The 23,519-nt window shown below is 42.3% G+C and overlaps 1 protein-coding gene across 1 annotated transcript in view; it reads right to left on the bottom strand.

Moving 5' to 3' along the window:
* The window catches only part of LRRC3B (leucine rich repeat containing 3B), a 349,990-nt gene that overhangs the window by 268,124 nt on the left and 58,347 nt on the right, over window positions 1-23,519 (bottom strand). The gene's annotated exons all lie outside the window — the stretch shown is intronic.

The following is a 23,519-nucleotide window of genomic DNA, read 5'->3' as shown; positions in this document are numbered from 1 at the left end:
TCCCTTCTTCCGTTATCAAAGGATTTTATTTTTAAAACAGAAAAAAAAGGGGAGGATAGGCAGGAGGAGGATAGGCGCAGGCCTATTGCTCGATCGTTTAATAATTGGTTGCAGGCATTTTTTGTTTTTTTCCAGTGTATTGGTTGAAAAACAGCCTGAGCTGAGCAGAGGCCTTTTTCAGCATATGGATCATGTGCTAGAGGCCTATAAAAGTTTTGGCGGATTGGGCTGGTATTTTTATGGCGAGTCCTTTCGCCAGAAACTGGCGGTGCATCCGTCACTAAGGTGGAGGATGAAGGATGTGGGCCTATGGATAAATTTGATTGTTCCTCAGACACCGACCATAGGTAAGTTGGGCCAGGCTAACTCTGTTAACGCAGGGTAACGCAAGGGTTGTTGCTTTGCATTTAATGAGAGTTCCTGTCGGTTTAATGCAACATGCAAGTATAGGCACGAATGCTTGGTTTATGCGGGGCCCCATCCGATGGTAAAATGCTTCCGGAAGATGGCTCTGCAGTCTTCGCGGGATATTTTTCCAAAAAGCCTGCACGCCAGTGAGGCTGGGAAGCATGCGCCCCTGGTTGGACCTGTACCCAAACAGGGAGAAGGCTCTTTTATTAATTGAAGGTTTTTCGTGCGGTTTTCCCCTTCCGGTTTTTCAGGCACAGGTTGTATGGTAGTGGAGAATTTAAAATCTGTGCAGTGTTTTCCGGAGGTAGTACGGGAGAAGGTGTTTAAGGAAATAGTTGAAGGGCGAATGGGAGGGCCTTTTTCTTTGCCTCCTTTCCACAATTTCCGTATTTCACCGATTGGGGTGGTGCCTAAAAAGGAGCCAAACACTAGACATGTGCATTCTTTTTCGTCCGAATGCATTTTCGTCCGAATTTCAGGTATTTTCGTTATCGTTTTAACAAACGATAACGAAAGTGCAGAATCCGAAAAACGAAAGATCCGACATAAACAAATGCTTTATTTTCGTTTTCGTTGCTACAACAGTTCGATATAGATTTGACATGATGATGACAATAACAATCTGTGTCTATCGAACCTGTGGTCCAATGTGCCTAACCTTAACTCTATTAGTCCAAAATTATTCTACATAGAGAGAAATGATTCGACGTAGGGGAGAAAAGATTTGACGTAGGGGAGAAAAGATAAATAAAAATAATGATGATGATGAATGTTATTGGCTGATTGTAACCAAAGAGGAGGGGCAGTAAAATAGCTAGAACTAAGTACACACGTACTTTGGCTTATGGTGTCTGTTGAAAGTTCTAAGAAGATTCGACGGAGCAGGTAAACTTTACAGCGTCGTACAGTTTAGCTGCTCCATCGAATCTTCTTTGAACATTCGACAGACACCATAAGCCTTCAATGACAGATTCGACCTTAATTTGGATTTTCGGACGAATGCAATTTTTAATGAAAAACGAAATAAATAAAAACGAATTTCGGGAGTAACTAAATAAATTTATTTTTCGGACGAAAACGAAATTCCGAAACGAAATATTTCAGTGTGCACATGTCTACCAAACACCTTCTGGTTGATTCAGCACCTCTCTTTCCCCAAGGAGGGTTCGTTGAATGACGACATTGATGGTGCTTCCTGTTCGGTGGTTTATGCCACCTTTGAGGAAGCTATCGTAAAGGTGAAGGCACATGGCCGTGGGGCTTTTTTGGTTAAAGCCGACATCAAGTCGGCCTTCCGGCTTTTGCCCATCGCCCCGGCGGCATTCAGTTCATTGGGTTTCTGTTTTGAAGGTGCTTATTTTTTCGACAAATGCCTCACAATGGGGTGTTCCTTGTCTTGTACTTATTTTGAGACTTTTTCCACTTTCCTACATTGGGTCATGTTTTTTGAATCTGGACAGGATCAGTGGCTCCTCATACATGGGTGGATTATTCTACCGCTTGGAGGAGGTGGGTGTCGTTTACTGGTAGTGCCGGTTTTGCTTGGGATGCGCCATCTGAATCTGCTATTTTGGCATTTCTGGTTACCTTGATGGATCAGCAGTTTTCCAACAGCTACATTGCAAAGACGCTAATGGGGGTATCCTTTTTCTTTCGACTACGGTGGCTCCCGCCTTGCTCCAGTTTTTTCTCAGTCAAGCAGGCACTGAAGGGATACAGGAAGCGACATTTCCACCCTAATGGGAGGAGGCCCATTAGTGTCGAATTACTAAGGCAGATTTGTGAGGCTATGTCGGTAATATGCTTTACAGGTTACGAGGCCTTGCTTTTTTAAACAGCCGTTGTATTGGCATATTTTGGAGCATTTCAGGTCTCGAAATTGCTTTCGGGTTCCAAGAGGTGTTCTCGGGGGATGTTGGCTGAGCATGTTTTAGTGGAGCAAGGGAGGGTATACCTTTTCCTGCGTCAATCAAAAAGGGACCAACTGGGTCACGGGGAATGGGTTACTTTGGTAGCATGTGAGGATAGCTCGCTGTGCCCGGTGGTAGTGGTCAGCCGTTTCGTGGCGGTTCGTCATTTTTTATTGCATTTAGATCTGTCCCTGGTCACCAAGTATCAGTTTTCTTATGTACTAAAGCGATGTGCGGCACATTTAGGGCTAGACAATTTGTAGTTTTACTCTCATTCCTTTAGGATAGGGGCGGCATCTGACGCAGCCGCTCAGGGTCTCTCAGTTTCGGCCATTATGGGTTTGGGTGGATGGAAGTCAGATTGTTTCAAACATTATGTCAGACCTAACCTCTCTTTTTGATTTTATAGGTTTTCATCATTTTGTTTGGATTCTGGGCCATTCCTACATATACTGGGCACGGAAGCGTGCGGCTCAACGCGGGTATTCGACTAATCTGTCGTTACAGCCGGAATCCTTCACTGTTTATTGGAAAGGTGTGCGAGGCATGAAGTGGCACCAGCTTTATTTTCAATTATCACAGTTGTGCCAGGTTTGGCCACTTCCCTCGATACTGTTAGTGCATTTAGGTGGGAATGATTTAGGTAACACCCGTACACTAGACTTGTTGTCCTCGATTAAAAGGGATTTGTCCCGTTTTCATTTAACCTCCCCGGATACAATCATTGTGTTTTCGGAGATAGTGCAGGGATCCTCAAACTACGGCCCTCCAGCTGTTGCAGAACTACACATCCCATGAGGCCTTGTAAAACACTGACATTCACAGATATGGCTAGGCATGATGGGAATTGTAGTTCTTGAACAACTGGAGGGCCATAGTTTGAAGACCCTTGAGTGCCACGATTGAGTTGGCTGTCGTCTCCGTTGCACAGGGTGATGGAAAAAATGAGGAAGAGGGTGAATCGGGATGGCTAAATTTATACCGTCCTTGGGGGGTTTTGCGTATCGGCACGTGGATCTGGAAGGTGGTTTTGCGGGGTTGTATAGACAGGATGGGGTCCACCTTTCAGATGTAGGTGCTGATATCTTTAACCTGGGGCTGCAAAACAGCATTGAGATATGTGGGGTAGGCCGGGCTTGTTGCTCAAGTCCGGCTGGTGGGGACATATTTGGTGTTGATACAGTGAAGCTGCCCGAGTTCCAAAACCACAGAGATTATGTGATTTATGGTATTAGTATTAAAGTGTTTCAGTTATATTTGGTTATATAAATATGTTGTTAAACCAATAAAGTGCTGCGGCCATTTCTGCCAAATAAACTGGTTTGGGTGTTTGTTTTATATGGTTGTATCTGGGGAATAGGTGGGGGCGGGTGTGGCCTACAGTCCCAAAAAAAAGCAAGACGTTAGTATAACTTTAAACTTTGACAAAAAAAACCTTGCAGCTGGTTTCTATGCAGAGCTCCACCAGATTCAGCTTTTTGCAGTTTTAGCAAATCAACCCCACTGTCCCTATCCTGTTTGTAACCCGGGGACTGGGACTGGCTGTTTTTAGTCCTGAAAAAAGACCATCTACATTGCTTAGTAGGATATTAACTAAATGTCAATGATAAGTTATGGAGCATGCAGGTGTCACCTGGATGAAATGAACGAGGGTGGTATCTGCATCTAAACTGATAAACAGAGAAAATCCCCTTTACTTGCAAAGATAAAAAGAATAAGATAACACAATTATGATGTAAGATCTAACAGAAAAGTGAACATAAGACAAAGCATCTTTTATTATGAAATATTTGCAAGCTTTGCTCAGGCAGAATTGATGGAGGGTTGCTGTTCACAGGAGGTGCTGTGAGGTTTCCGGTGGGTTAATAACATGTCCACAAACCTAGCTAATCAGGTTTATTACCATGGTGCCCAGAACAGCAGGAAATATCCAGGTATTTAGGTGAATGAGTTTTTTTTCCCATTATAATATGCTGATGTGCAAAGAGATAATGTGCAGTAACTTGATGTCACCAGGAAATAAATTCAGCAAACCTGGTTACATCAGATAAGAAGTGTAGCTTTAACACTCAGCACAGCATGCCAAATTGAAGGCAGTTATCAGGAAGCAGCTGAAAGAAGATGATAAAAATACATTTTTACCAAGCTCAGGTTTTAGCTAGCATGCTTTGAATGTCAGCAAGCATCCTTTGGTCAGTTATGTGTGAAAGATTATTATAATCTGCTAAACGGTACCAGAGACAGCTTAGTCATGTTGTAGCTGATTATATATGCTGGCCATTATAACTATGCACATGTGCCATTACATCAGTACACTGTACACACATGTCTGAAAATCAACAGTATGATTAAAAGATAAAGCTGAAAAAATAAGTAGAAAAAAATGAAGTTCAAAGGATCAGATATAGGACATAAAAGAGGAATCTGGCTCCCATTTCCAAACTGCAAAACTGCATTTGAATAGAATCGAACAATTCTTTAAGAGGATTTTGATTTCATGTTTGATAAACAGCAAAGGGGTTTAGAGCAGACATCAGAAAGGAATGGGCATGGGAAGTACAAGAAGAGTGCGGGGAGTATAAGAACAATGTGGTGTGGGATATGGACTGAAGAGGAACTGGGTAATAAGGTAGTGATGGGAGTAGCATGAATGGGGAAGGTAGAGAGAGTAGGGTGACCAGAAACTACCTCTGAGGGACTCAGAAGATCGAAGTGGATAGAGTCAGGAATACTCACATTAAGGGCTCATGTACACCTTGTGTGGTGACACATGGTGTATACAAGTCCAAAAGTCTTCTGGCAGAATAAAAGATAAACCTGAAAAATAAGTAGGAAAAAAGGAAACAAAGGTGTCTGATTCCCATTTCTAAGAAACCAAGCTGTATTTGGATAACTTTGCATTTTCTCTCAGAGGCATTGATTTCATGTTTGATGAACAGTAAAGAGGTTAGAGAAGGCATCAGAAAGAAGAGGGCAAAAGAAGTACAGGAGGAGTGCAGGAGCCTAAGAACAGTGTGGTGTGGACTCTAGACTGAAGAAGAACTGAGCAAAAGGGCAGGGATTGGAGTAAGATGAATGGAGAAGGTAGAGAGAGTAGGGTGGCAAGAAATTATCTCTGGGGGACCGAAGTGGATGGAGTCAGGAATACTCGCAATGAAGTGTAGCTCCAGCCCCCCCCCCCAACAAAAAATTAAAAGTCAGCAGCTACAAATAGTGTAGCTGCTGACTTTTAATATTAGGACACGTACCTGTCCAGGGATCCCATGATGTCAGCACCCCAGCCAATTTTTCAATTGGCTCTCGGGTGCTGAGACCTCCATTCCTTGTAAGGGAAACCGGCAGTGAAGACTTCACAGCCAGTTTCCTACTGTGCATGCACGAAATGCACTGTGCTTTCTGAATGGCCCGGTGGCGGTGGGAGGAGGGGACTGAACTTCCAGGGGACCTCTCCTGGAAGTGGGGACGGGTACCTGTCAAAAACAGGTACCCGCTCCCCCTCCCCCACAAAAGTTGCCAAATGTGGCAGCGGAGGAGGGGAGGAAGCATCATCATATGTGAACACCTGTCTTAAAATAACGCAGGCTCACCACAAGAGCACATAGAAAACAATTGTTTTCTAGGAACTTTGTTCACACCACAGTGTCGTGTTGAGTTGGGTCACAGTGTGTTGCACAAAAGTACAGACATGCTGCATTTTTTAGCACAGCATCTCAACACATGCTAGCACATCTCACCTCATCACAAATCCACTGTGGCTCCTAGATTGCATCTGCCATGCATTGTGGTGCGCTGCGCTGGAAATATTTCTGCATGTCCTTTTTTTGCACATTCATGTGCATTGGCAACGCTTTCAAAATGAATGGCCTGCCTTAATGCAATGCACGTTAAAAAGTGACACAGTACACAAAAAAATGGCGGGTGAACAGCCTGTTACTTCTACATGTCGTAATAGTACAGCACGGGTAAATTTATGGCAAAGAAGGGTTAATTTACTAATACTGGAGAGTACAAAACCTGGTGCAGCTCTGCATTGTAGTAATCAGCTTCTAACCTCAGTTTGTTCAATTAACCTTTGACAACAAACCTGGAAGCTGACTGGTTTCTATGCAGAGCTGCACCAGATTTTGGATTCTGCAGTTTTGGTAAATCAACCCCAGAGCGGCAAAGAATGTTAAAAAACTGGTGAAAAAATAAGCCGGAGGAGTTCCTGACACCACCCTTTCTTGATGATCAATGGACGAAGAAAAAAGGGTGAGAAAAGGGACACCATTCAATGTTGCTCTATACTATTAATGTAAATTTGAGAGTAAGAGGCAATATGAAGAGAAATTTGATGTAAGAAGTGAAAGCTGTTGTTCGACTGTTTTGCTGCTGTTAAAGTTATTTTTAAAAAAACTTTCAGAAAATAACCCTTCTCTACCTGTCAAGGGTCTTTTCTTGTCTGCCTTTGTGCCTGTTACCAGAAAAAGAGTCACTATTCCAACTTCAAGAACCTGATATATTTGCTTGCCAATAAAGCTTCAGCTTAGCTAAAAAATATTCCTGGCCCTACAACTTTTGTGACCTAACTTTACAAGTCACCCATGACTCTCTTTTATTGTGAGGCTCGGTTCACACTGCTGCGCTGTGAATTTGTTCCTTTTGTTGTCCTGTGTGAGGTGCGAATTTACCGTGAATTTAGCGCAATTTTACTGCAAATTTCAGGAGTTGGACATAGCTGCGATTGATATTCTAGCCAATGGAATCATAATGTAAAAAAAAAAAAAGTGTTAACTTCCTGTGTACTTCCTGTTTTTTGTGGAGAGTAGTGTGGTGGAATTTGCACATATGTGAACCATCAATATGATTCAAGAACGATTTAAATTGATGTCTATGGAGACTAAATTTGCAACGCAACGCAGTAAACTCGCACAAGACCCTTTTTTTTATTGCATTGCATTCGTAGAGGAATTGCAACGCATGTATGTGAACAACCGTCATTGAAAACAATGACTTTAGGGATGACATGCGAATTTAAAGTGTTTTTGACGCATCGCATTCGTTATGAACTTGCATCAGTGTGAACCGGGCCTGAAGGTCATAACAAAGACACTAGAGTCCAATTTCAGTTGATTTGCAACAGCTTAGAAACACTTTATAAACGCTGTGTGCTTACATTAGAGAGCTGACAGACTACCAAGATCTGCTCTGACAGACAAATACAATGCCTTTGTTGGAAAGTTTGAAAATTAATTTATTCACAATGCCTACAGATACAGAGATAAACAGGGCTTGTTTCAAAGTAATTTTACTGCTTATGCAGGATATGTAAATACTGACTAGCAGGCAGATTGATCACATTCAATCTCCTAAGGAGAATATGTATATGATCCATATCATGTTTGATGTCTATCAAATCATGATATAATTCTATTCAATAATACGTTGGTTGTTGGATTGTAAATGTAGCCCACTTGTCCTAAACAGGGGCTACTATGTCAATTTAGGTTTTTTTGGGGCTGTAGTTAGCTCAGACTGATTGTATAGCTTTTCCTCTGGTTTATCCCTAAGCTTTACTAGTTAAGGACCAAGCCTATTTTTCAGACTTGGTGTTTACAAGTAAAAAAAATGTTTTTTGCTAGAAAATTAAGTAGAACCCCCAAACATTATATATTTTTTATAATGGCGGTTGTTGCAATACTTTATGTCATACCGTATTTGCGCAGTGGTCTTACAAGCACAATTTGTTTGGAAAAAATACACTTTTAAAAATAAAAAAATAAGACAACAGTAAAGTTAGCCCAATTTTGTTTTATATTGTGAAAGATACTGTTACGCCGAGTAAACTGATACCGAACATGTCACGCTTCAAAATTGCACCGCTCGTGGAATGGCAACAAACTTTGACCCTTAAAAACCTCCATAGGTGATGTTTAAAAAGTTCTACAGGTAACCAGTTTTGAGTTACAGAGGAGGTTTAGTGCTAGAAATATTGCTCTCGCTCTAACAATTGCGGTGATACCTCACACGTGTGGTTTGAACACCGTTTTCATATGTGGGCACGACTTACATATGGGTTCGCTTCTGCTCGCAAGCTCGTGGGACGGGGCACTTTACATTTTTTTTTCTTATTTATTTTACTTTTTATTTTTTATTTTTACACTGTCCTTTTAAAAATACATTTTTGGGTCACTTTTATTCCTATTACCAGGAATATAAACATCCCTTGTAATACAAAAAAAGCATTACAGGACCTCTTAAATGTGAGATCTGGGGTCAAAAAGACCTCAGATCTCACATTTACGCTTAAATGCAATAAATACATAAATAAATAAATAAATAAATAAATAAATAAATGTCTTTTTTTTTTTTTTTGCAAAAAAATAATAATTTCCCCTTTAAGACCATTGGGCGGAAGTGACGTTTGACATTGCTTCCGTCTTCCATTGGTATGGAGCCAAGCAGGGGCCATCTTTCCCTCACTCTGCATCCAGCCTCACGGGGTAAGGACGCGATCCTCTCCGCCGCTACCGGCGGAATGCTCTATATAAGGAATTTAGGAATTCTTGTCAAAGACATTTCCCAAAGGTCTTGTTTCTATTAGAACACACAGTGGCAGCTACTATTTTTGTTTGCAAAGGGTTAACTGCAGAGTTAACTGAACCCGACAATCAGTGTCGGTCTGCTGGCACTTAGACTTAGGCTGGCCATACATTATACAATTTTCTTATTCAATTTTCCTATTTACCAAAACCTTAAAATATATGAGGACAAACCTAAACACTTTCAATGTTTATGCAGTCAGGCAGGCCCTTGCACTACAAAGTTGAAGGTAAAACATACAGTATGATATAATATGTATATAATCAAACATTGCTAAATTGGCAAAATAATCATAAAGTAAATAATGGAATGCATTAATGCATGTATAAACCAACCTGTTGCGATGGTAGTATGGATATTAAGGCCAAGGAGGAATGTGTGCAAGACTGCAGATATGTGAAAAGGGATGTCAGAAAAGGCAATCCCTAAAAGGAAAAGGGAAAATGTTAAAACGTGTGGATATAAAAAACATAACCAGGCACAATGGAGTGCTCAATGTAAAGGATGAAAGATATGTGTACTTGTGGAGGATCAGTAGCTTGCAGCAGCAGAATGAGCTGGCCCATGTGAAGTAAAAGTATGAAATGAAAAATCCCAGCCATGTGTGCTCTCCCATTAATATCCCCTCAAGGGCTTCAGCGGGTTCTGCCCCAATGCCATGTATGGGGGGGGCAAGGCACGCTGGCGCTGAAAACGTCAGCCGCCGAATGAGGAAAAGAGGTCTCTGACAGGGAGTAGTACTAAGCAGAGGGCGTGCCACATCCCAAAAATCCAAAAAGATCAAAACATTCCCCTAGAGCGGGACTTTTGAGGCACTACCATCAATGATGCAATGTAAGTAAAAAATATATAATTTTATTACAAAATTCAAAAGTACAACAAAAAATATATACAAAAATACAAATCAAACACAAACAATATATACAATGGGATACATCAAAAAGCAAGGACATGTAATTTGGACACAACTGCATCACATTGAGAGGAAAACCAAAAGTGGCAATGTAATATGTCTCACTGAACCGACGCGTTTCAGGGAATGCTTCATCAGTTTTCATTAAGTGAGAGTTACCATTTCCAAAATACATGTGCTACAGAAGTATCCAAGGCATAAAATCAGCTTCACAACGGTCTCCCAGGCCCTGTGCATACAAAGAGAGCCAGATCGAGGACCATGTAGAGTAAAATTGTAATGACTGGTGCATATAATGCAATCCCAATGGGTGCTGAAAACCGCCGCGCCTGAGATTTGGCGCGGCGTTTGTGCGCGGGCTGGGGTCCAAAAATCAACTGGACCTGTAAGCTAGATCCAAATGGGGGAGACCTACAGGTTGTGATGAAAGGGGGAAGGAGGAGGACTCGGGGTACGGGCTGACAACCATAAAGCTGTATAATCAGTCCAACAGCATAGTATCAACGAGGCATTCTCCCGCCGCCGAATGAGGGTGCGCATACGTAGGCTACCCCCAGCCATCCTAGATGACAAGGTTTATTTTAAACTGCATTCTAAAAATATTTGTTGTGCTGACAAAAACAGCTACTTTTGCTTTAACTACTTTTTTACTTCAATATATGGAAACAGCAACTGTTCAATATAAAAGATTTTATCACATAGCAGTAACAGGCACAGAGGGTTTGAAACACATGACACTGCAATAAGTCAGTTCACAATGGACCAGTGCAGACACAAATCAATCTGTACAATCACCCACGTTTCCTTGGATCTAAAAGGACCTGTAGGTGTCTGTGTCTGATTCGTACTTTTTACATTTTATTATAATATACATTGTTCCCAAAATCATCCTACTCAGGAATAGCATTGCTGAAGTAGATTTGATTTTCCACTTGCAGTTAAGCTCTGGTATTATATGAGTCTGCTGCTTTTGTACAGTAACAGGCCAGAAGTATATGGCATTTTCTACCCAATACTAAGCTTATAATAACATAGCAGAATTTTCACTGCCAAATGGACAATTACTTCAGTGCAGCTGTCCCCAGGGTCCAACAGGTTAAATGTTACATATTCTACAGATCTGTATGGATATCTAATTGAGCCCAAGTGACTGAGCAGAAAAAGTCATGTATGGATGGTTTCTCTCCCAATAGTCAGTTAACACACAGAGGATGTGCTTTAAATTCCCCAAAGATCGAAAATTTGTGTTACGTGCTTTTTACTACTTCACCAAAATGTTACATTTTCTTTGTATTTACTTTCTATTCATTTGAATTGGCTAACAACGCAACACAACTGACTAAAAATTTAACCTGCAATACATTTTAGGACTCTGCGCACCCCAATGCACGGTAGTTTGGAGTCAGATTCTATGGAATAAAGCCGATGAAACATGTTGGCAATCTCCATCTAACACCTTTTTGATGTCATGCTGTGTATTCAATTTTATATATCTTTGGGTCATTTTGATAGCCCTTTTCTCTCTATATGTATGAATGTTTTTTATATTTGAATAAACGACTATTTTTAAACATATATATGTGTACACTATATCATCAGGGTATCACCATTTAACACTTAATTTCCCAATTTCCCATTTCACATGCACCTAGGGTTGGTGCCCCCTGATATTTGCCAAGCTGTTTTAGCTAAGGGCTTTGACTGTATCTCCATAACATTTGCTTAGTGCATTACCTGTACTGACGTGTTCTGCTACACAGGTGTGTTGTTTTAATCTGTTGTGGTGCAACTGAAAAAGAATGGCACCGCAACATGCTAGCACATATTTTGTGGGTTGTGGTATCCTGCTATTCCACACAGGTCTCTGTCTTTGCAGCTTCCCTGGCTTCTTGTGTCATGTCTGTCATGTGGTTTGTCTCATGATAGAGCTAAAAGGTAAGTTTTGTGCCCCTGACAGGCACACACAGGTGTAAGCAACACTCCCATGAAATTCTAAAGGTTATCTACAATGCCCTTTATGAACTTCCCATAGTATGTATGATAGAAAATAAGCAAATATAAAAATGTATACAGCAGCAAATTACTTTTATAAAGATAAGTTGGTAGCAGTGTCCACACATAGGATACTGTACGACGCCATATATCACTATATACAATATGCAGTATAGTAACAAGTATCATCCATCTGTACTACATTCATAGGTAGCTTTCCTTCATAGAAGATATAGTACAGCTTCTATAAATGTGGGAGGGCAGAAAAGGTGGGCATAATCGGGCCCGAGGGCCACATGCCACTAAGGGGCCCCATCAGGGTTACCAGCCTTAATAAAACCAGGGACAGTATGTAAAAATCTGTGTTTTTTTAAAAATCCCAAGATTATAGCTGCCCCGCCTCTCCAGTACCTTTTCAGTGTGTGTATGTGTATTATGTGTGTGTGTGTATACTGTGTGTGTATATTGTGTGTCTGTGTGTGTATACTGTATGTGTGTGTATACTGTGTGGTCCCATAATCTATTGCCTGGGGGCCCCATAATCTCCTATTGCCTGGGGGCCCCATAATCTCCTATTGCCCGGGGTCATCATAATCTTCTCCTATTGCCCGGGGGCCCCATGATCTCCTATTGCCCGGGGGCCCCAGGAGTTGTCAGTCCGCCCCTGTTAGTATAGAGATCTCCCCCGCTGAGCTATTGTGTTCTGACAGGGGGGCGGCCCCCCGGAACAGTCCATTGGCTGAGGGCGCTGATCGGGAGTCAGTCGGCTGCTGGTTTTCCAGCATGTTCGTATGCCCGAATGGCATTCTGTCGGACCAGCTGCCATACACACGGGCCAAATGTGGGACAGTTTTTATTGAACCAGCCAATGTTGCCTGGTATTCAGACTGTGTGTACTAGACTTTAAGTTTTGCAGTACATACAAAGAATACATTTCTTTACAAGCAATATCAACACTGTGCCAAATAGATGAGAACCAGCAGGGCCGCCATCAGGGGGGTACAGGGAGCACCGATGTAAGGGGCCCGGCAGATCAGCAGCACCTGAAATTAACTCTTCACCTGTGCCACCGCCCATGAGGAGGAGAGGAGAAAGTTTCACTAGCAACCCCCCCCCCACTGGCTGGAAGGAGAAAGTTTGATGAGCACAAACACCCCCCTCTGCAGCGCTGGCTGCAGACAAGAGGAAGAAAGCATCATTAGCATCATTAGCGTGTCATTAAACAAGCCCCGAGCATCCCCCCACAGCAGGTGATTGCGGCCAGCACTCGCTCCTCTTCAATTCCCTGCTGAGGCGGAGTCTGCTGGCTGCTGCTAGGTTGCCTTGCAATGGGATTGTCTGGTACGCGGCCAAAATTTCTGATGGCTGCCCTAAGAACCAGGTATGACAACATTTCAGAAAAAGTTACAAAACTTAAAAAAAGAATAGAAATTCAAAAAGTGAGACTTTTTTAACCCAACGCTCTAATGCTGGCAAATCTCTAGAAATTCCAGGCAATGTTTTTCAATCATTAATAAAAAGTCAAAAAAACAAGTTAACCTACCACCACTAATTGATTTATATTATATGGCAGGCAGTGATTATAGTGGGTTGGTTTGATCTGTGTTGTGAGTGTAAGCTGGTTGAAATTGCTTGAAAATTGGCTTTTGTATGGCTAGCCACTTAAGGACCGCCTAACGCCGATTTACGTCGGCAAGGCGGCACGGGCAGGCAAAATCACGTACATGTACGTGATTTGCCTCTCGCGGGTGGGGGGTCCGATCGGACCCCCCCCCGGTGCCCGAAGCGGTCCCGTTCTGTTCCCCGGCGATCCGAGATGAGGGGGAGGCCATCCGTTCGTGGCCCCCCCCTCGCGATCGCCGCCGGCCAATGGGAACACTCCTTTGCTGCTGTATGCTAAACAGCAGCAAAGGAAATGATGTCATCTCCCCTCGGCTCGGTATTTTCCGTTCCAGCGCCGAGGGGAGAAGACATCAATGTGAGTGCACAACACTACACACACAGTAGAACATGCCAGGCATACAAAACACCCCGATCCCCCCCCCGATCGCCCCCCGATCCCCCCCCAATCACCCCCCCCCCCCTGTCACAAACTGACACCAGCAGGTTTTTTTTTTTTTTTTTTTTTTTTTTTTCTGATTACTGCATAGTGTCAGTTTGTGACAGTTACAGTGTTGGGACAGTGAGTATTACCCCCCTTTAGGTCTAGGGTACCCCCCTAACCCCCCCTAATAAAGTTTTAACCCCTTGATCACCCCCTGTCACCAGTGTTGCTAAGCGATCATTTTTCTGATCGCTGTATTAGTGTCGCTGGTGACGCTAGTTAGTGAGGTAAATATTTAGGTTCGCCGTCAGCGTTTTATAGCGACAGGGACCCCCATACACTATCTAATAAATGTTTTAACCCCTTGATTGCCCCCTAGTTAACCCTTTCACCACTGATCACCGTATAACCGTTACGGGTGACGCAGGTTAGTTCGTTTATTTTTTATAGTGTCAGGGCACCCGCCGTTTATTACCTAATAAAGGTTTAGCCCCCTGATCGCCCGGCGGTGATATGCGTCGCCCCAGGCAGCGTCAGATTAGCGCCAGTACCGCTAACACCCACGCACGCAGCATGCGCCTCCCTTAGTGGTATAGTATCTGATCGGATCAATATCTGATCTGATCAGATCTATACTAGCGTCCCCAGCAGTTTAGGGTTCCCAAAAACACAGTGTTAGCGGGATCAGCCCAGATACCCGCTAGCACCTGCGTTTTGCCCCTCCGCCCAGCCCACCCAAGTGCAGTATCGATCGATCACTGTCACTTACAAAACACTAAACGCATAACTGCAGCGTTCGCAGAGTCAGGCCTGATCCCTGCGATCGCTAACAGTTTTTTTGGTAGCATTTTGGTGAACTGGCAAGCAAGCACCAGGCAGCGTCAGGTTAGCGCCAGTACCGCTAACACCCACGCACGCACCGTACACCTCCCTTAGTGGTATAGTATCTGATCGGATCAATATCTGATCCGATCAGATCTATACTAGCGTCCCCAGCAGTTTAGGGTTCCCACAAACGCAGTGTTAGCGGGATCAGCCCAGATACCTGCTAGCACCTGCGTTGTGCCCCTCCGCCCGGCCCAGCCCAGCCCACCAAAGTGCAGTATCGATCGATCACTGACACTTACAAGGCACTAAACGCATAACTGCAGCGTTCGCAGAGTCAGGCCTGATCCCTGCGATCGCTAACAGTTTTTTTGGTAGCATTTTGGTGAACTAGCAAGCACCGGCCCCAGGCAGCGTCAGGTTAGCGCCAGTACCGCTAACACCCACGCACGCAGCATACGCCTCCTTTAGTGGTATAGTATCTGAACGGATCAATATCTGATCCGATCAGATCAGATCTATACTAGCGTCCCCAGCAGTTTAGGGTTCCCAAAAACGCAGTGTTAGCGGGATCAACCCAGATACCTGCTAGCACCTGCGTTTTGCCCCTCCGCCCGGCCCAGTCCAGCCCACCCAAGTGCAGTATCGATCGATCACTGTCACTTACAAAACACTAAACGCATAACTGCAGCGTTCGCAGAGTCAGGCCTGATCCCTGCGATCGCTAACAGTTTTTTTGGAAGCTTTTTATTGAACTGGCAAGCACCAGCGGCCTAGTACACCCCGGTCGTAGTCAAACCAGCACTGCAGTAACACTTGGTGACGTGGCGAGTCCCATAAGTGCAGTTCAAGCTGGTGAGGTGACAAGCACAAGTAGTGTCCCGCTGCCACCAAAAAGACAAACACAGGCCCGTCGTGCCCATAGTGCCCTTCCTGCTGCATTCGCCAATCCTAATTGGGAACCCACCACTTCTGCAGCGCCCGTACTTCCCCCATTCACATCCCCAACCAAATGCAGTCGGCTGCATGAGAGGCATTTTTATGTGCTCCCGAGTACCCCTACCCAACGAACCCCCCCCAAAAAGATGTTGTGTCTGCAGCAAACGCGGATATAGGCGTGACACCCGCTATTATTGTCCCTTCTGTCCTGACAATCCTGGTCTTTGCATTGGTGAATGTTTTGAACGCTACCATACACTAGTTGAGTATTAGCGTAGGGTACAGCATTGCACAGACTAGACACACTTTCACAGGGTCTCCCAAGATGCCATCGCATTTTGAGAGACCCGAACCTGGAACCGGTTACAGTTATAAAAGTTAGTTACAAAAAAAGTGTAAAAAAAAAAAAAATATATATAAAATAAAAAAAAATAGTTGTCGTTTTATTGTTCTCTCTCTCTATTCTCTCTCTCTATTGTTCTGCTCTTTTTTTACTGTATTCTATTCTGCAGTGTTTTATTGTTATTGTTATTGTTATTGTTATTATGTTTTATCATGTTTGTTTTTCAGGTATGTAATTATTTATACTTTATTGTTTACTGTGCTTTATTGTTAACCATTTTTTTGTCTTCAGGTACGCCATTCACAACTTTGAGTGGTTATACCAGAATGATGCCTGCAGGTTTAGGTATCATCTTGGTATCATTCTTTTCAGCCAGCGGTCGGCTTTCATGTAAAAGCAATCCTAGCGGCTAATTAGCCTCTAGACTGCCTTTACAAGCCGTGGGAGGGAATGCCCCCCCCCCCCCCCACCGTCTTCCGTGTTTTTCTCTGGCTCTCCTGTCTCAACAGGGAACCTGAGAATGCAGCCGGTGATTCAGCCAGCTGACCATAGAGCTGATCAGAGACAAGAGTGGCTCCAAACATCTCTATGGCCTAAGAAACCGGAAGCTACGAGCATTTTATGACTTAGATTTCGCCGGATGTAAATAGCGCCATTGGGAAATTGGGGAAGCATTTTATCACACCGATCTTGGTGTGGTCAGATGCTTTGAGGGCAGAGGAGAGATCTAGGGTCTAATAGACCCCAATTTTTTCAAAAAAGAGTACCTGTCACTACCTATTGCTATCATAGGGGATATTTACATTCCCCGAGATAACAATAAAAATGATTTAAAAAAAAAAAAAATGAAAGGAACAGTTTAAAAATAAGATAAAAAAGCAAAAAAATAATAAAGAAAAAAAAAAAAAAAAAAAAAAAGCACCCCTGTCGCCCCCTGCTCTTGCGCTAAGGCGAACGCAAGCGGCGGTCTGTCGTCAAACGTAAACAGCAATTGCACCATGCATGTGAGGTATCGCCGCGAAGGTCAGATCGAGGGCAGTAATTTTTGCAGTAGACCTCCTCTGTAGATCTAAAGTGGTAACCTGTAAAGGCTTTTAAAGGCTTTTAAAAATGTATTTATTTTGTTGCCACTGCACGTTTGTGCGCAATTGTAAAGCATGTCATGTTTGGTATCCATGTACTCGGTCTAAGATCATCTTTTTTATTTCATCAAACATTTGGGCAATATAGTGTGTTTTAGTGCATTAAAATTTAAAAAAGTGTGTTTTTTCCCCAAAAAATGCGTTTGAAAAATCGCTGCGCAAATACTGTGTGAAAAAAAAAAATGAAACACCCACCATTTTAATCTGTAGGGCATTTGCTTTAAAAAAATATATAATGTTTGGGGGTTCAAAGTAATTTTCTTGCAAAAAAAAAAAAACTTTTTCATGTAAAAAATAAGTGTCAGAAAGGGCTTTGTCTTCAAGTGGTTAGAAGAGTGGGTGATGTGTGACATAAGCTTCTAAATGTTGTGCATAAAATGCCAGGACAGTTCAAAACCCCCCCAAATGACCCCATTTTGGAAAGTAGACACCCCAAGCTATTTGCTGAGAGGCATGTCGAGTCCATGGAATATTTTATATTGCGACACAAGTTGCGGGAAAGAGACAAATTTTTTTTTTTTTTTTTTTTTTTTTGCACAAAGTTGTCACTAAATGATATATTGCTCAAACATGCCATGGGAATATGTGAAATTACACCCCAAAATACATTCTGCTGCTTCTCCTGAGTACGGGGATACCACATGTGTGAGACTTTTTGGGAGCCTAGCCGTGTACGGGACCCCGAAAACCAAGCACCGCCTTCAGGCTTTCTAAGGGGCGTGAATTTTTGATTTCACTCTTCACTGCCTATCACAGTTTCGGAGGCCATGGAATGCCCAGGTGGCACAAAACCCCCCCAAATGACCCCATTTTGGAAAGTAGACACCCCAAGCTATTTGCTGAGAGGTATAGTGAGTATTTTGCAGACCTCACTTTTTGTCACAAAGTTTTGAAATTTGAAAAAAGAAAAAAAAAAAAGTTTTTTCTTGTCTTTCTTCATTTTCAAAAACAAATGAGAGCTGCAAAATACTCACCATGCCTCTCAGCAAATAGCTTGGGGTGTCTACTTTCCAAAATGGGGTCATTTGGGGGGGGTTTGTGCCACCTGGGCATTCCATGGCCTCCGAAACGGTGTTAGGCAGTGAAGAGTAAAATCAAAAATTCACGCCCTTAAAAACGCTGAAGGCGGTGATTGGTTTTCGGGGCCCCGTACGCGGCTAGGCTCCCAAAAAGTCCCACACATGTGGTATCCCCATACTCAGGAGAAGCAGCTAAATGTATTTTGGGGTGCAATTCCACATAGGCCCATGGCCTGTGTGAGCAATATATCATTTAGTGACAACTTTGTGCAAAAAAAAAAAAAAAAAAAAAAAAAAAGTGTCACTTTCCCGCAACTTGTGTCAAAATATAAAATATTCCATGGACTCAATATGCCTCTCAGCAAATAGCTTGGGGTGTCTACTTTCCAAAATGGGGTCATTTGGGGGGGGGTTGTGCCACCTGGGCATTCCATGGCCTCCGAAACTGTGATAGGCAGTGAAGAGTGAAATCAACAAGTTACACCCTTAGAAATCCTGAAGGCGGTGATTGGTTTTCGGGGTCCCATACGCGGCTAGGCTCCCAAAAAGTCCCACACATGTGGTATCCCCGTACTCAGGAGAAGTAGCTGAATATATTTTGGGGTGCAATTCCACATAGGCCCATGGCCTGTGTGAGCAATATATCATTTAGTGACAACTTTTTGTAAATATTTTTTTTTTTTTTTTTTTTTGTCATTATTCAATCACTTGGGACAAAAAAAATAAATATTCAATGGGTTCAACATGCCTATCAGCAATTTCCTTGGGGTGTCTACTTTCCAAAATGGGGTCATTTGGGGGGGTTTTGTACTGCCCTGCCATTTTAGCACCTCAAGAAATGACATAGGCAGTCATAAACTAAAAGCTGTGTAAATTCCAGAAAATGTACCCTAGTTTGTAGACGCTATAACTTTTGCGCAAACCAATAAATATACGCTTATTGACATTTTTTTTACCAAAGACATGTGGCCGAATACATTTTGGCCTAAATGTATGACTAAAATTGAGTTTATTGGATTTTTTTTATAACAAAAAGTAGAAAATATCATTTTTTTTCAAAATTTTCGGTCTTTTTCCGTTTATAGCGCAAAAAATAAAAACTGCAGAAGTGATCAAATACCATCAAAAGAAAGCTCTATTTGTGGGAAGAAAAGGACGCAAATTTCGTTTGGGTACAGCATTGCATAACCGCGCAATTAGCAGTTAAAGCGACGCAGTGCCAAATTGGAAAAAGACCTCTGGTCCTTAGGCAGCATAATGGTCCGGGGCTCAAGTGGCTAGTTTTCACTCTTATTATGACTGCCATATTGAGGAAATACTTTAAATCCAGGACTTTTTTTCTGCGGGAACTCGGGGAACGCAGTCCTGGGATCTCCAGCACTGAATGTATGTAATAGCAAGGGGTGTGGGGTGTGCCTAAGGGTCTATTGATGCTGGCTGCTGGGGGATCTATTGTCACTGCTGGGGATCTGTTTTTGTGTGCGGGTCTATTGTTGCTGGTGGGGGATCTATTGTTGCTGGGGGGGTCTTATGTTGCTGGGGGGTCTTATGTTGCTGGTAGGGATCTACTGTTGAAGGAGAGGTCTATTGTTGCTGGCTGCTGGAGGGTCTATTAATGCTGAGAGATCTGTTGTTGCTGCTGGGGGGGGGTCTAAGGCTGGGTTGATACTATATGCGGCAGCGGGGCACAGCAGGGGGTCTGGTGTGTCCCCATTCACTGTTTCAGGTCAGAATTGGGTCCAAATTTTGGGCTGAATTCAGACCTGAAATGGAGCCAAAGATGCACAGGACTCTTCTGCTGTGCGGCCGCCCTGGAGATGTGTTAACTGGCTCTATTGAGAGCCGGTCACAATCTCCTGTCATGCGAATTGGATGCAGGGAAACCCACATCCAATTTGAAATAGTGTGAACCCAGCCTAATGTTGCTGTGGTAGATCTTTTGTTGCTGGGTATAGCATTTTGTTGTGGGTGGTCCATTGTTGCTGTGTGGGGGGTATATTGTTGTGTGGGGATCTATTGTTGCTGGGGTGTGATCTATTGTTGTTGGGGTGTGATCTATTGTTACTGGGGTGGTATCTATTGTTGCTGTAGGGGTCTATGGTTGCTGGGGTGGAGTTCATTGTTGCTGGAGGGGGGGGGGTCTATTGTTGCTGGCTGCAGGGGATCTATTTTACTACTTTTCTTATTACCATTAACAAATTTCATACAAATTATTTAGCAACACAAAATGATACTTGGTTCTGTGTTCTCTAAAAGCGGTGGTACTAGGAGTTGGGTAGGGTGTGGAACCAAGGGACGGTGCTCAGAGGTGGGTAGGGGCAGAGGCAAGGGGTGACTCAGAAGGGGGAGTTCCTGCACCTATTCTCTGAGAAAAAAAGCCCGGCTTTTATCTATGGCCATTTGTGGATGCTGGGGGGAAAAAAAACAGATCTAGTAGGTTTATTCGGCTGGGAAATTGCATGGGCAGTTCTAACACCCATACTAACCAATCAGATTTCAGTTTCCTGAAATTACACCACTTAATAGAAAATGCTTTTTTTTGCTATGGGCTAATGCAACTTGCACAGTTTGATTCACCTTGTTAAATAAGCCAATCTGTGCGATATGGCACTCAATGAGTTTGTTGCTTACAGCAGTCAATAGGAATCCTTGGTTAATTTTGATGAAAAGTGAACACTGAGGCCTAAGTGGTTGCTGTCAGCTCCACTTTTTTCTCATTCTTTATGAAGTTGCCCCAGACTGCACTTCAGCACTAAATGCTTCTTCAGCCTTTGGATGGAAGGGGGCTCTTGATGTTGCCGTATCTGGCAAAAAATTGGATTTTGTTTTATTAGTACATATATAATATCATTCATACCTCCCAACTTTTTGAGATGTTAGTGAGGGACACCCATTAGCAAAAGTATGTAGGCATAGGACACGCCCCCTGCCACGCCCCTATAAAGGAGAATTATACAAAAAAATGATTAGTTAAACCAACAAGTGCTTTATTTTTACCACTACTATTTCTTTATATTGGCTTTTGAAGTTTACAAATGCAGCAATTTAGTAATTGGATGAAAGATTTAGCACTGGGAAACACTTTTTGAAAGATAAAAAGTGCATTTTATATACAATTATATAGATAAGACCAAAATGAGGGACAAATGAGGAGGAATATATAATATTTTCCATTGGTACGATATTTTGCTGTAACAAATGTTGCGTGATAATTTATTAGAATTTTCAAGCATCATTTAACTATGATTAATAAAAGGAACAAAAATATGGGTAGAGTTCAGCTCCAAGAGGCCTTAATCCTAATATGGTACCAACATCCCAAAACATATGAAAAACAAAGAAATAAGGGATAGGGGACTTTTAAGGTACATTTGTATAAAGAAGGTAATGTGTATACCAAAAACACAAAAATAGTTATATAAATTTTAATTTATTACAGAAAATTGAAAAAAAATAGAGATTACAGTATAGAACACAGTCATAGTTATACACACATTTGCCTATAACCGACAGTGAAACAAACTGTAGTCACATACAACGAACTAGTGCGTCCACAAAATTCAATAATTGAGTTGAATGATTAATAAATAGAATGCAAATCCTACTTCTAACCCAGCATATATTTCAGGAAACGCTTTCTACAGTAAAAAAACGCATGTAAATGCACCCTATTGATCTCATTGATTAACCCTCCTGCCTGCCTCACAAGAACCATTAATAAAAATAACAGGTGCCCCAATACAGTGATTACATTTCAACTAAACAATAACATACAGAACAATATACTATATAATAGGATCAGATGCATTTCCCAAATGACCAATTTATTTTAAAAGGATGATCAGAAAAAAAAAGATTGTTTATAACCATTTCTTCAACATATTGCTGGCTATCAGCTTAGCATTATGCTTGAAAAAGGCAGATGTTTATTGTTAACATTTGTATAATTGTTGTTTATTTATAACTTTAATGACAATAAAAGAAAATAAAGGGAAATGGTGATCAAGGAAAGGATGAAAGCTGCAGTAGATATACCGTATATATATATATATATATATATATATATATATATATATATATATATATATATAGTGTCACCAAACAAAACCACTCAGCGTATGTATAAGAAGGCAAAATGCAATCATTTAAATCAATGAGTTACAGTAAGAATTCAGATTTTACTTGTCTAAAGTTTAAAGTAGAACTATAGGCAATTTTTTTTCCATTTTGGATAGAGCAAGGGAGGGTTATTATTATTATTATACGCGATTTATATAGCGCCAACAGTTTACGCAGCGCTTTACAATGTATAGGGCCTGCTCGTAGAGCTTACATTCTAAAGGGAGGGGGTGGTGGTACAAAAGGTATTAGCTGCAGGGAATGATTTGATGGGGGTGGCTGGGGGACAGTTGTTAGGTGGGTGTGGGATAGGCTTCCCTGAATAAATGAGCTTTCAGGGATCTCCTAAAGGTGGACAGGGTAGGGGCTGATCGGACAAACTGGGGCAGGGAGTTCCAGAGGATAGGAGAGGCTCTGGAGAAGTCCTGAAGGTGAGCATGGGAGGAGGTAACAAGGGAGCTAGAGAGCAGGAGGTCCTGGGAGGAGCGGAGGGGACGATTTGGGCGATATCTGCAGATGAGGTTGGTGATGTAGATGGGGGCGATGTTGTGGATGGCCTTGTATGTTATGGTTAGCATTTTGAATTTTACACGGTGGGGTAGGGGAAACCAGTGAAGAGATTGGCAGAGAGGGGCGGCAGTCACGGATCGATTACTGAGGTGTATTAATCTATCAGCAGCATTCATAATAGACTGAAGGGGGGATAACCTGCTTAAGGGTTATAACCCCTGTGAGTTTTTTTCTGCCATTTGTGTCATATTGCAGAGATTTCCCTTCACTTCCTTTCCCATTGCCAAACTGGAAATGAGAGGAAATCCCTGCAAATTAAGGGAATTCTTTGGGGACCCCCATGTCACTAGAACTAATGTCCCCATTGGAAGATTCCCCCTTTATTACTTTTCTGGGGACAACCCAGTAAAGTATAGTAAACAGGACAAATAGAGAGGGTGACTCTCCTTAACAGGGGGCACAGACCGCAATAAAAACTGACAGGCGTTCTAATATATCTCCACTCTATCCAAAACTAAAAAAAAAGTTTAAGAGTAAAGAATCCCTGCGCTGTCTGTGCTCAATGAAATGACATAAAGATGTGAAAAGCCGTAAACAAATATCCTACAGTATCAACCCTAAATTCATATACATAAAAGTGACAAAATATGAAAATATTCAAAAAATTGCAATTTATAAGTTCAGAAAGTGCTATAAATCTTAAGTGCCACGATAGTTCCTTTAAAGTGCAATCCGTGCAGAAAAAGTTCCTTAAAATGTGCAATCCGTGC

The sequence above is a fragment of the Aquarana catesbeiana genome, linkage group LG05 (genome assembly GCF_042186555.1).
Source record: "Aquarana catesbeiana isolate 2022-GZ linkage group LG05, ASM4218655v1, whole genome shotgun sequence".
NCBI classification, from domain to species: Eukaryota; Metazoa; Chordata; class Amphibia; order Anura; family Ranidae; genus Aquarana; species Aquarana catesbeiana.
This window is presented reverse-complemented; position numbering and strand designations above follow the sequence as displayed.